This window comes from Astyanax mexicanus, chromosome 16 (genome assembly GCF_023375975.1).
Source record: "Astyanax mexicanus isolate ESR-SI-001 chromosome 16, AstMex3_surface, whole genome shotgun sequence".
In the NCBI taxonomy this organism is placed as follows: Eukaryota; Metazoa; Chordata; class Actinopteri; order Characiformes; family Acestrorhamphidae; genus Astyanax; species Astyanax mexicanus.
In genome coordinates this window covers 38,604,880-38,620,242 of record NC_064423.1, presented here as the reverse complement: position 1 = coordinate 38,620,242, position 15,363 = coordinate 38,604,880, and the positions used below count along the sequence as shown (strand labels likewise).

The following is a 15,363-nucleotide window of genomic DNA, read 5'->3' as shown; positions in this document are numbered from 1 at the left end:
CGGTGGATTAAGGGGCCGCGAGTTGCAATTTTTTTCGTACTTTAATCCATTTTTAATCCGTCTTTTAAAAAAACGAATATTCGAATATTTGCTACCAATGTGTGCCAAATATCCAGAACTCAAAAAACGCTATTTGGGCCAGTCCTATAATGTATATAATCTATTTTCTGGTCTATTTTCATAGATAAGGTGCACTAGATTATAAGGCGCATTATGCAACACTAGTAAGGAACAGGGGTGTCACCATGTTTTTTTCATCTAATTCTTAAAAACATATTTTCTTTTGAAGTCAAACGAGAGCTGGATGTTAATCTACACAGATTACTCCTGAAAACTGTTTATGTGGGTGAGTAAAAGCACTTCCGTTTATTTATAATAAGCTTAGATTTTAGCATCTACGCACTAGCGCAGGGAACTCGCAAACTGTAGTTGGATATACTCACCTCTGACCAGTGAAAGAAAGAGCTAGCCTCTAGCAAGGTTAGCAGCTAATACTAATGCTGATGCTGCTCCAGCAGTGCTAGCCGGGGTTAGAAGCAGGCTGCAGTCCGATAATACTCACCTGTGAATGGTGAAAGAGCTAGCGCTAAGCAGGGTTAGTGGATAATACTAATGCTAATACTGCTCCAACAGTGCTATCCAGGGTTAGCAACAGACGACTTGCCAATAATACTCACCTCTAAATAGTAAAAAAAAAAACTAGCAATTAGTGCTGTCAGTGGCTAATACTAATGCTAATGCTGCTCCAGCAGTGCTAGCTGGGGTTAGAAGCAGGCTACAGTCCGATAATACTCACCTTTGAATGGCGAAAGAGCTAGCGCTAAGCACAGTTAGTGGATAATACTAATGCTAATACTGCTCCAACCGTGCTATCCAGGGTTACTAGCAGGCTTCAGGCCAATAATACTCGTCTCTGAACAGCAACAGAGCTAGAAAAGAGCACTTAGCACAGTTAACAGCTAATACTAATGCTGCTCCAGCAGTGCTAGCTGGAGTTCGCAGCAGGTTACAGGCCGATAATACTCACCTCTGAATGGTGAAAGAGCTATTGCTAAGCACGGTTAGTGGATAATGCTATAGCTGCTCCAGTAGTGTTAGCCAGAGTTAGAGGCAGGCTACAGGCCAAAAATACTTACTTCTGAATAGCAAACGTGCTCGCTCCTAGCATGGTTAGCAGCTAATACTAATGCTAATGACGCTCCAGCAGTGCTAGCCGGGGTTAGCAGCAGGTTACAGGCCAAAAATACTCACTTCTGAATGGAAAAAAGAGCTAGCGCTTAGCACGGTTAACAGCTAATGCTAATACTGCTCCAGTCTCCAGTGCTGGAGAACTAAACTGAAACTCCTGTATAACTCTGTACTTCAGTAGAGTGGCTTTACTGCTCCTTAATACCCGACTGGTAGAATTCATTCATAAGGAGCCCCGGATTATGAGGCACACTGATGATTTTTGGGAAAATTATAGGATTTTAAGGGGTGATTTATAGTGCGAAAAATACAGTATGTTCCTTTAAAACAGAGCAGTTTCAGGCCAACCCACTTAATCTGAACGCCGATTAAATCTCAACAGCTCGCAGAGAGAGAACATGACGGGGCTTGTCTACCTGCAGTGATCATCAGAGCTTTCCCGTCAGAACATCACGTTCATCTGGGACACGGAGGAGGAAGGAGAAAAAAAAAATCATAATTTTTCTTCTGAATTCTACAGCGATCCCACACTGACCAGCAGCACACAGCCCAGACGTCCCTGACATTTACACAGAGAAATGACTCAAGTGTCACGCAAGGCAAGCTGTCATATGTCCAAAATGTCTTCGATAAAAAGTTTTCACAAACACACACACAAATTTATCCACTGTTCTTCACATCCTGACTCACCACAAACAAGTTCTTCTGAACCGTGGCATCGCCTGGATTGCACACAGAAGAAGCCAAAAGCTTCCACCGTTCCACATGGTCACTCCTTTCACTGTTCCAGTTTGGGATATATTGTAAATATATTGTAAATACTGATATATATACACAGTTCTGGAAAAAATTAAGAAACCACTTCAGTTTTTTTAATCAGTTTTTCTGATTTTGCTATTTATAGGTTTATGTTTAAGTAAAATTAACATTGTTGTTTTATTCTATAAACTACAGACAACATTTCTCCCAAATTCCAAATGAAAATACTGTCATTTAGAGCATTTATTTGTATCTGAAATAACAAAAAAGATGCAGAGCTTTCAGACCCCAAATAATGCAAAGAAAACAAGTTCATATTCATAAAGTTTAAAGAGTTCAGAAATCTATATTTGGAGGAATAATCCTGGTTTTTAATCACAGTTTTCATGCATCTTGGCATCATGTTCTCCTCCACCAGTCTTACACACTGATTTTGGATAACTTTATGCCTTTACTCCTGGTGCAAAATTTCACGCAGCTGAGTTTGGTTTGATGCCTTGTGATCATCCATCTTCCTCTTGATTATATTATAGAGGTTTTCAATTTAGTAAATTCAAAGAAACTCATCATTTTTAAGGGCTCTCTTATTTTTTCCAGAGTTGTATATATATATATTGAAAGATATTAAATTATGCACAATTTACCAGGACTAAAAATCCCAGAATTTAAGAACTACCATTATGATCTGAGGATCGCCGGTTTGAATCCTGGATCATGTTGTTAGCATTAGCAGCCCAAGTCCGAAAAAGAGCATAATTAGCCATGGTTTCTTCTTTTATATACATTTATTTTGAATTTCTTATCATTTTCGCCCAATTCATCTATACGTTTTCCCTCCCATTCAGCTGTATATATAATATATAATCATTAGTCTTGCCTCAGCACAAGGAGTGTGTGTAAAGACTGGAAATCACTCTCACATAAAGAAATCTCTATTCTAACCAGTTCTAACCAGTTTCAGTAGAACAAGCTAATACTAAAATGTGGTAAATACTTAATATAGCATAAATACAGGACTAAAATATAGTAACAGTCTTTTTTGCATTAAAGTGGCATAAAAATGGTAAAACATGAACAAGCTAGTATGTGCTTAACTGCGATATAAGCACAAAACCCATTATTTGAAAGTAGTTAAAATCTCCATGATCTGCTGATTTGCCACAGAGAGTAGGTACAGATCCCTCCCTCAGACAAAGTCTGCTGGCTAATCCTGCTGTGTACTGTCTGAGGTGGTTCTATGCGGTTTTCCTTTTTATGACATCACAATAAGGGACCCATCTAAAGGGCTCATAGAAGCAAATGATTCCTGACTCTTTGATGCATTGATCATTGTGCCACAGATAAATACTAATCACATTAAGCTTTTCTTAGGTGTAAGAAGGTTAATATTTAGTTATAATATCCAGCCCTAGTATAAACTCAGGAATGGTAGTATTAGCCTACAGACCCGTTAGCTCTGAGGGACACTGCTGATCAACAGTATTGTAAGCAGCACAAAGTCTCATACATTACTACCGGCGTCTGAGCAGCAGGGATTTCCATTCAAATCAAGCCAAGGCCACTTTAAATATAACCCCATAATGACTATCGTATTACCAGCCCGTTTCCAGCCATTGTGCTTCCAGGAAATTAACCTGACTACAGGCCAATCACTGGCCTCCTGCTCTACAATGCAGCACAGACAACTACAACTGACAGGAAACTGACGTCTAACAGTTATTTACCCAAATAAACTCAATATAATTATTAGATGACCTGAGTTGGCTTTATAAGAGATATACAGCTCTGGAAAAAAATAAGAGACCACTTCAGTTTCTGAATCACATACTCTGATTTTGCTATTTATAGGTTTATACTGGAGTAAAATGAACATTGTTGTTTTATTCTATAAACTACAGACAATATTGTCATTTAGAGAATTTATTTGCAGAAAATGAGACATTTCTGAAATAACAAAAAAGATGCAGAGCTTTCAGACCTCAAATAATGCAAAGATTAAAACAAGTTCATATTCATATTCAAAGGTTTAAGAGTCGGGCCCTCAAGCTGCCGGCGTCAGAGGGAGCAAAAAAATTGGCCCTGCTCCCTCTGGGTGGGTAGATGGCGCTCTCTCCCCACATCACTCCTACGGGGATGTCTGCAGCACAGGGCGTCTGTGAGCTGATGTACTGGAGCCGAGCCGCTGCGCTTTCCTCCAAGCGCGCTGGCTGCTCGGTAATGCTGCATCAGCAGCAGCTCGAAAAGAAGCGGTGGCTGACTTCACATGTATCGGAGGAAGCATGTGCTAGTCTTCACCCTCCTGGTGTGTTGAGGTATCACTAGTGATAGGGGGAGTCCTAATGAATGGGTTGGGTAATTGGCCGTGTAAATTGGGGAGAAAATGGGAAAAAATTAGAAAAAAAAATTAAAAAAAAAAAAAAAAAAAAAAAAAAAAAAAAGAGTCGGCCCCTTACGCTGAACTGAACTGAACTGATAGCAGTTTGGTGCCAGGACTGGGCTCGATTGGCACTGATAGGCACAGAAGGCGAGCTGAATCTCTAAATGTCAGTTGATGAGGACGGTTATCATTTCTGATATTGTTGATAAGTTTAGGATTAGCTGGAAAAATTTCAGTTTAGAAAAACTTTACTGAGATGATGATATAATTAGGGCTGCAATATATTGGGGGGAAAAACACTGGCAATGGCTGATGTATGAAAACTGTGATAAAAAAAATCAGGGTTATTTCACCAAATATTGATTTCTGAACTCTTAAAACTTTATGAATATGAACTTGTTTTCTTTGCATTATTTGAGGTATGAAAGCTCTGCATCTTTTTTCTTATTTAAGCCATTTCTCATTTTCTGCAAATAAATAAATGGTCTAAATGACAATATTTTTATTTGGAATTTGGGAGAAAGGTTGTCCGTGGTTTATAGAATAAAACCACAATGTTCATTTTACTCAAACATATCTTTTTTTTTTCAGAGCTGTATATATATATCAATGCTAGATTATTCCCCCAATATCATGCAGCCCTAATTGAATCATCAACTCAGTAAAGTTTTTCTAAACTGAACATTTTTCAACTACCGGTAATCCTAAATTTATCAACAATAACAGAAATGATAACGGTCCTCATCAACTGACATTTAGAGATTCAGCTCGCCTTCTGTGCCTATCAGTGCCAATCGAGCCCAGTCCTGGCACCAAACTGCTATCAGTTCAGTTCAGTTCAGCGTAAGGGACCGACTCTGCTTATCTCTGGAGGCAGAGCTACTGGAACCGACTCAAACCGCCCAACTGTGCTTCCTATAATAAAGACAAGACAACATTTCTATAACTACTAGTCCTGAATGATAACAGTTACTATTAGCATTTAAAAATACCAAAAAAAATCATAGCAAGCTATTTATACTTGTATCCTTAATGCTACTTTGGATTTTTTTTTTTTTTTTTACTGTAAATTTACTATTAAAGACTATATTAAAGCTATACAGGAACACATGCAAAATTATTCTTTAAATAAAACGTGTTTTATTCTTCTATCATATTTATCGTTGAGGACAGATCTGCCCACTCTTGGTGAGATTTTAATCTCATGGTCTTCATGAGGGAGAGTCACCTGGAATAGTTTTCTCAGCGTCTTAAAGGAAGGAGTTCCTGGAGGTGCTGAACAATAGTTGCTGCTTTTCCTTCAGGCTGTGAAGCTCCAGCTCATGCCAATTAAATCACCTCAAATCACCATCTCAATTCTTTAGGTTTAGATCAGGGGATTAATGTGGAGAAATAACACTTTTTTTACTGTTAACTACGTAATTCCTTATGTGTAAATTAATTATTTTTAATGTTTTTAAATATAGAAATTAAATATAGAAATGAGAAGGTATCAAACTTTTGACTGGTATTTTAAATTACTATTGATTTACATGAAACATTTTGTCTTACCTGTGGTTAATTTTACATTTCCACTAGTAAAAACTTATAGATATCTACAATTATTATTAGTATTATTTTTACCAGTCCAAGTTCCAGAACTCCACTATAGAAAGCAATTTAGCTTAAACTGACAGTACAAAAATGTCAATACAGTCTAACTTAAGTTTATACTGGTAACAAAACTAAAATTACAGATCTCAGTATTGCAATTACTAAGTTCTAAGTAAGAAATATCTTTAATTAGCATCTGCACTAGATCTGAATTGTTTGCTAGTCAGAATTACTGTGGATACATCTGGAATTGCAGTTTATAATTAGAGTAAGTCATATCAAAACAGTACGTGATAATTTCACAAAAAAATCTGACATAGCATGATAAAAAAACTACACAACTACACAAACAGAAAAATTCTGTTTTTTATTTGTTTTTCTATTTACTGTATTTACTTTAAATAGATTGCTTGCCGTTTATATGATGCACTAAATATGCTGCACATCAGTTTTGGGGTTGATTTTTATTGTTAATTAATTTTCATTTTGTTCTTTTACTGCTTTACAAATCTCTTCATGAGTTATCACCTACATACATCTCACAAAAACCCTGATGAATCAGCTTTCTGTTTTTATGCTCTTTACCAATTAATATTAGTGAGGCATCAAGTGTTACTAGCTTTAAAAAACAGTTAAAAACCTTATTTTTTGAGCTTAGCTTTCTAGTAGCTCCTTTTCTGTTCTTGGTTTATATATTTGATTATATCTGATTGACTTAGTTCTTTTATTTTATTCTATATTTTATTTCACTATTTAATGTTTTTTATTTACTTAAAATAATTTCATCAAAACCTTTACTTTTTAATTGTTTTTATTTGTTTGATATTACTTATTGTTTTACACTTTGAGCTGCATTTTATGTATGACAGGTGCTATATAAATAAAGTTATTGGTATAATTTTTCCGTTATTGTTACGTAATATAAAATCTTGTCTTGGTAAGTTACCGTTAAAGCATTTTTTTAGCTCTTTCAGAATGTATGAAGCTGTTAAATTTACACTACATAAAACTTTATTAGCTATTTTGTTGCAGTAGTATATTATTATTACTTATTTTACAAATATTCAATGTTTTGTCACATCACCAGCAATAATGTTTTATTTAGGGCTGCACAATATATCGTTTAAGCATCTTCATTGCGATATGCACACGTGCAATAAATCACATCGCAGGACGCATAGTGTCACTTGAGGCAATTAAATAAAAAAAAAATGTCATGTTGAAATATTTAGATTTTTGACAAAAAGTAGACACACAGTATCACAGTAAGGGGGCCTAAACACAAGGTTACCATATGGCATCCACATGGTTGGGCACGTGCTTGTAGACGCAAAGGCAGCCTGTTGAAAGCTGTGCACCTCTGTCTGGCACAGTTTTGCGCAGATATTTACAATTGCAGCCGAAATCACGCTTTTTAATCCCAAAAAACCCTCTTATTTACCTTTAAAAAGCTGTTTAAATGTCTAATTAAAGGGCCGATTGTTGTTGTTTTGCTGTTTTCCTCTGGTTTTGAGAGCTCACTCCAGATCTCTGATGTGAGGCAGTTCTCAGGTGGGGGCGGGGCTGGTGATTGTTTAAATATCACCATATATATTGTTGAAGAAAAAAAAACAAAAAAACATTGCAATTAATTTTTTTTCCCAATACAGTGCAGGCCTAGTTATATTATTAAACAAAATATTGTGATATTATTCTTGGGGCATTTCACACAGCTATAGTTTTCAGTAATACAATCTGAGTTATAGTTGTATTAATGGAGTCATTTTTGGCAAAAAAGTCTAGCTATAAACATTTAAAATATTCCTCAAAGCAAAAGAACACTCCCACCATAAACAGCCAGACCAGAGCAGCCAGGACTTAAGCAATAAATGTTCCAGTGCAGCACAGCATCAATCTGAAGACGCTATGTTCTCACAGCAGCACCACTGTGTAAACACAGATGCTAACATACTCACACGCTGCTGCAAAATATTAACAAACCATGTTTCCTGGTGTGATTCATTATCAGAAGATGAGACTTCTCAAGACAACGAGCACGGCGTAAATTATGCATCAGTACTCGGCCAGCGATGGAATACGGTTAACGTGGTTAACGTGGTATCATCAGCGAAGAAAACAATATTACACAGTAACACTACAAATCAGCTGGTATGGCTCACTGGGTGGCTTTCTTTGTTGAAAAATAAATAAAAATAGCTTTTTAAATTATCTAAACTGAACTTTTATGGTCAATGTGGTTAAAAATCTGTTCTCTATATTTATATTCTGAACTAAATCCTTCACTTCTGCACTCAGCACTGTGTGTATCTGTTAGTGTGAAATGTTGTCAGTATCAGGGGTGGGCGATATGGCCCTAAAATAATATCTCGATATTTCATAGTATTTTTGCAATAATGATATTCCTGGCGATGTGACAAAATACTACATTCAAAAATATATATATATATATTAAGAATACTTTACTGCAACAAAATTAAAATTAAAAATTGATTATTGCATACGATATAATATATGATATGGCACACCCTTAACTAAGATATAAAAAAAAATACAAGAATTTTATCAGATTTGTAACAGAAGTCAATGATCCAGAATGTCATGATACTAATAATAATGCACTCCAAATATCTCCATATATCCAGGATTAAAGTAAAATACATTATACTGAACAGATATAATAATGGGAAATGAGAACAGTGTGAATTTTTCTTTTGTTAAAAACAGCAAAAAAGTAGAACCCTGATGTAATAATTAGGGGTGGGTGATATGGCACCATATTTCAGGGTATAACATCGTTCACGATATTCAAAAATGTTGGCGTTATTATTGTGTACGCTACAATATCGCACACCCCTAGCATCAAATTGTATTCTTTATCTTATATTTTGGACATATTGTCCAGCCCTAACGGTAGACCTGCTAATTCATCAAACTTGACCAAAAAATACCCAACACTGGTCAAAATCAACCAGATCAACCACTTTAGGCTATTTTTTGTATGTTTAGTTCAGTTTTTGCTGGAAACGTTGTGGAAAAACAACAAAAACAAACCACATTCTATTTATATTGATATTGGAATTGTATCACATTAATCAAAAAAATGGAATATATATCAAATATATTGTGATACAGATTTGGGACATATCGTCCAATCCTACCTGTAGACCAGCTAAACCAGCAAACTTGAAATTCTGTATATTGCATATTTTTGCTTGCGACAAATTATTGATATGAGGGGTCAAATGTTCCTATTTTAAATAAAACATAGACTTTCTAGGCAACTCTAAAATGTATGATTACACATATTGTTCACATCTATATCAGAATATAGTAAATACAGAACTAAAGACACACAGGAGAAAAATAAAATAAGATACTACTTATAAATGATGATTTTCTTTAATTTTACCAAATTGAAAACCTATGGAATATAATCAAGAGGAAGATGGATGATCACAAGCCATCAAACCACCAAACTGAACTGCTTGAATTTTTGCACCAGGAGTAAAGCAGCATAAAGTTATCCAAAAGCAGTGTATAAGACTGGTGGAGGAAAACATGATGCCAAGATGCATGAAAACTGTGATAAAAAAACCAGGGTTATTCCACCAAATATTGATTTCTGAACTTTTAAAACTTGATTATTAATATGAATTTGTTTTCTTTGCATTATTTGAGGTCTGAAAGCTCTGCATCGTTTTTGTTATATCAGACATTTCTCATTTTCTGCAAATTAATGCTGTAAATGACAATATTTTTAATTGGAATTTGGGAGAAATGTTGTCTGTACTTTTTAGAATAAAACAACAATGTTCATTTTACTTAAACATAAACCTATAAATAGCGAAATCAGAGAAACTGATTCAGAAACTGATTTTTTTTTTCCCAGAGCTGTATTTATAATGATTTTGGACATATTGTCCAGCAGCCCTAATATTTAGTCCTATGTAAACCATCAAACCTAAAACAAAAAATACCCAACGGTGGTCAAAAGATGAACTGGTCAACCAGATTAACCAGATTTATGCTATATTTTTTAAAATATTTAACTTATTTTTGCTGGAAAGGTTGTAAAAAACAACAAAAACAAACCACATATAGAGATATTCACAATATTTACAATAACTCATCAGAGTTACCCCAAACAAGTAAAATACAAGTAAAATACAGGTAAAATATATCAATGTTTTTATTGTTTATGCAGTTAACACAGCTAAATAAGGTTTGTATAAACGTAACAGCTACTCAAAAGTTGATTTTTCCTTTAAAACAGCCGCTTTTTGTTAGTTTTTCTTGTTTAAGACCCTTAAATAAGAGCGTAATCTTTCCCAGTGTTAATAAAAGTCCGTAAAAAAGGATCAGATAGGAGTTTTAGGTGTTAAATTGATGAACAGAGTCGGATACTCACTCAGTAATAACTGTGCGCGCGCTGTGTATCAGTAATACAGCCGGGCAGGGGTGTGATATTATACACTAATAATAACACTTTTTATCCTGTTTTAAAGCGCTACACTAACAATACAGATCCACAAACCCCTGCAGAAACTAACACCACACCCAAACAACTAAAAACAAGCTGCTTACCGCGAACTTCCAGCTCTAAACCCGCTGTTTATCCGCGAATCCTCCACATCGCCCTGAGATACAGTTCAGCAAACCACAATCCAGCTCGAGCAGAGCCGTTACCGTAATGACGGAAGTAGACCGTTTCGCGCGCTTTATTTAAACCTACCGTAACTCTTAGAGGATAAGCTCATATATTAAAATTATTATTATTATTAATAATAATAATAATATGAATAATAATATGAATATGAATATTATTGTTATTATTATTATTATTATTATTATTATTATTATTATTATTATTATTATTATTATTATTATTATTATTATGCCTTATATAATTATAAACAATACTAGTTTTTATAATAATAATAGTTTTGTTGAGAAACAACAAAAACAAACCACATACTGTTCATATTGATATTGGAAGTGTATCGTCATAAAATTAAAAAAAAAATTAAATATATCTTGATTTAATAATATTATGCTATCTTATATCTCATCCATGATTTCTATAAACAACAGTAATTATCAGACTCGCTCTACTGACAGGATGACCTGTCAGGTTCCTAGAGTTTTTACTGAATTGGGAAAATCTGCGTTTAGCTACAGAGCAGCAGTTAGCTGAAATTCACTACAGGAAACTCTAAACATTTTAAACTCTAACCATTTTAAACTATTAGCCTCTAGCCACCTTCGGACAGTCTGCACCTGTTTTAGTTGAGTTTTCATTTACCCTTTTAGTTATTTTATCTTTTTATTTATGGAATTTTACCTTTTTATTTCATTTATTTTTATTATTATTTCTTTATTTAAGTCCATCAATTACCTTTATAATTTGGTGTTATTTTAGTTCTCTATTTCTTTAATTGTGTTTACATTTTATTGTTCTAATTATTTATTATCTCTTTGTTTTAGTGCTTCACATTTTAGCCTGTCTGCATATCCTTTTATTCTGAATTATTTTATTTCTTCCTAATTAAATCTTATATTGTTTGCTTGTTTTTATAATTTAAACATATTTTTCAGTAGCTTTATTTTTTAAATGCTCGGATGCATTAAAAATGAGGGTTACCCTTAATGTATTTTGAGTGGAAATGAAGGTTGGTTGGTTGATTGATTGATTGATTGATTGATTGATTGATTGATTGAGATTTTGGAAATATCATCCAACCCTACTTGTAGACCAGCTAAACCATCACACCTGGATTATTAGTTTATAATAATAATAATAATAATAATAATAATAATAATAATAATAATAATAATAATAATAATAATAATAATAATAATAAATGCTTTTTATTGTGTCACACAAAGTAATAACTGGAAAAACATCTATTTTTTAAAACTACAAAATGAAGACCACCAGTACATTTCTAAACAGCAATTATAGACCTTAGTCTATAATTATATACCTTCATATTTAGTAAAAAAAAATGAGTAGTAGTAGTAGTAGTAGTAGTAGTAGTAGTAGTAGTAATAGAAGTAGAAGTTGTAGTAGTGGTAGTAGTGGTATTGGTGGTCTTAGTAGTAGTGCTCTCAGTAGTAGTGGTAGTAATAGTAGTAGTAGAAGTGGTAGTAGTAGTGGTCTTAGTAGTAGTAGAAGAAGTAGAAGTGGTAGTTGTAGTAGTGGTCTTAGTAGTAGTGGTAGTAGTAGTAGAAGTAGAAGTGGTAGTAGTAGAAGTGATAGTAGTAGCAGTAGCAGTAGTTGTAGTAATAGTAATAAAAGTAGTAGCAGTAGTACTATTACTACAACTAGTACTACTATTAACCCTTCTACTACTACAACCACTAATACTTATTTCAGTAATTTTAGTAGTAGTATCAATAGTAGTACTATTTGTAGTAATAGTAGTAGTAGAAGTAGTTGTTGTAGTAATTAAAATTGTAAAAATGTAAATTGTAAATCATAACACCCCTTGGTTTGTTACATTATGGTGAGAGCTATTATAGACAGAAACGAAGCTCTGCTGGAACATGAGTGGCTCTTCTCCATCAGTGGACTGTAATATCCTCTCGCTCTGACCTTTATCTCTCACTGTCATTTTAATAATTTATCATTACACTGAACTCACTCATTTACCATCACCAGTGAACACTGTAGTTTTTATTCGCACTGTTTTCACAGCGTCGCTTTTGACCCACAGTCTTTCTATTACTTGTAATTCATTAGGCTGTTTAACAGTGAAATGTAATGTTACAGGGCGTCACAAGGGCAATGGATCTGCATTGATGAGTGAAGCAACTATTCTGTTAGTGCCAAGCCATTTGCTAACACTTCGCTTGCCCAAACACTGTGGCACTTCTGCTGATCAATGGCTCGCTTTGAGCTCCACAATTAACCACCAAATGTCCAACAGTGAGACAGAAATCATTCGACGGTTCACATGCCCATCACAACCTCTATTAATGTTTGCACCTGCCGCGTGACACACGCTTAGCGCTGATGTTCTTAAAAGTGAAATAAGCTCTAATTTGTGTCTTTTGTTGCCTCTCATTATTTTTCTATTGATAGTCCCTTCCTGTCAGCTTATTAAAATGTATTAAAGAAGCACAAAGAGTCACTTCTTTTGTCTTTGGAAAAACAAATGAAATGTGTTTGAGCTCTCAGGCAGATGTGTTTAAAATGATAATTAACTGCAGTGTACGATCTGCACAAAACATCTGATGTGTGATAATAATGTAGGAAATCCCAATATCTTTCACAAACGGAAGGGTGAGAGGACGGATGCAAATGCAGGTATCAAATTTATTAAACAAACAAGAAAGCAAACATGGGTAATGCAAAAAAAAAGAAACTGAATAACTGAAACAAAAACACTTGGATCAAAGACCAAACAAACCTGACACGCAAATTCAGCAAACAAAAGACTCCACAAAAACCACTGAAACAAAGGGGCATATATATATATATAAACAAGGAGGGTAAGAAACACCTGGGACTGGTAACAAGGGGGCGTGGTTAAAAACAAGACACAAGCCTGGAAACACTAGACAAGAAAACAGAGGGCAGAAGCACATGGAACCAAAAGAGGAAGAAACACAAGATAGACATAGGATAAGGTGTGACAATATCTGTCGCGTATGCAGCAAGGGAATTAATAAACAAGAAAAAACAACAAACAAGCAAAGAATAATCCAAAAACTTTAACAACATAGAAACACAGAGTACATTAAGACTGAAAGAAAACAAAGAAACAGCAATCTGACTGACATAGAACACGTTAAGAACAAGAACTGACAAAGGACACTAAAAGAAGGGGAATATATATACAGGAACAGGAAACACATAGGGACAGGTAAAGAGAGGGGGGCGGAGCTACAAATGGGAGACACACATGGGAGAACAGAAGACAAGGGCAAAGACAAGGCAAAGATGTGGTACACATCATAAAACATATGTGACATTGTGGAAGCTCACTCACAAGATAACACCTGACAACCTGTACAGGTGTGTGCGTTCCCAAAGAGGTTGTTCACCCTGAGGTAACACTTCATGGGTTTTATTTATGCACAGCAGTTTTGCCCTGTTTTGTGTGGTTTACTAAAGAATGTTGGGGCGAGGGGTGTAATTTTATTATATATTTTATTAAAGTTAACTTACTATTTGTTCTTTAGCATTCTCCATATGCTCCAACATAACACGCACTGTCTGCTGTGGCCCTGACTAATTGTGCTCATAGATGATTATAGTGTTTAAGGCTGTAACTGAGGTGCAATTAGATCTAGATGTTGTAATTCTCAGTAATAACAGCTTGAGGGGGGTGGATTCTCTCCTCCATATTTATAAGCAGTGCTCGCTGGGCAATCACGCAGAGATACAGCAGATAACAACAAGCTTTTCACTCTTAAAACTCAAATAAATATGATCAAACTACAATGAGATATTACATCTCTTCACCTATTCTTAACGTTTTAATAGAAAAGCGACCCCAGGGAGGAATCCTGCATCACTGGTCTGATCAATTACACTAATGAAGGTCATTAATTATGATGGTAGTATATAATCTGTACAATAATAGAGATATTAAAGTGTTTAAAAGAGTTTTTTCAGCACATAAACTCTGAAAACCCTAAGAAACGGGCAGTTCTGCGGCAAACTCAGACGCAGATGAAACAGGAAATCTGTGCTTCTGGAGTTTAGTTTGTTTGGCCAGAAGCAAGTTCTGCTCTCCACAGTAATGGAAAAAATGCATGGTCATTTTCCTCTTCTCTTTTTCTCTGTGTATCATTTCCTTTAGCTCACCTCTAAAATTAGTGGATATTTCTTCCAGATTTTATATAAAATCTAATTTGTTTAATGTAAATTAATCTAAACAAATAATATATTTATGCAAGAAAATAAATAGTGACAGTATATTTTATCTGTAAGTGATGTTCAACGTCAAAAAGTCCCATTTTTGTACCACCACTCTTTCCAATCCCAACCTCCCAACCCACCCTCACAATCCCGCCCTCACAATCCCCCCCTTACAATCCAACCCTCACAATCCTGCCCTCACAATTCCCCCTTTACAATCCCGCCCTCACAATCCCGCCCATACAATCCCAACCTCCCAACCCACCCTCACAATCCCGCCCATACAATCCCATCCACCGATCTCACCCTCACAATCTAGCCCTCACAACCCCCCCCTTACAATCCAACCCTCACAATCCCGCCCTCACAATTCCGCCCTCAACAATCCCGCCCTCACAATCCCGCCCATACAATCCCAACCTCCCAACCCACCCTCACAATCCCGCCCATACAATCCCATCCACCGATCTCACCCTCACAATCCCACCCTCACAATCCCGCCCTCACAATCCAACCCCCACAATCCACCCTTACAATCCCGCCCTCACAATCCAACCCTCACAATCCCGCCCTCACA

General features: G+C 35.4%; 1 protein-coding gene across 2 annotated transcripts in view; it reads right to left on the bottom strand.

The window, feature by feature from the left end:
• Nucleotides 1-10,623, bottom strand: part of tp53i11a (tumor protein p53 inducible protein 11a) — a 79,136-nt gene extending 68,513 nt beyond the window's left edge. The window contains exon 1 of one of the 2 annotated variants that reach the window (XM_007232903.4): nt 10,502-10,623. The gene's annotated coding sequence lies outside the window, so the exon portion shown is untranslated. Of the gene's footprint in view, nt 1-10,325; nt 10,438-10,501 lie in introns of those variants that run through there. The other variant, XM_007232904.4, reaches the window with a different exon arrangement.
• Between the last annotated feature and the right edge of the window lie 4,740 nt (nt 10,624-15,363).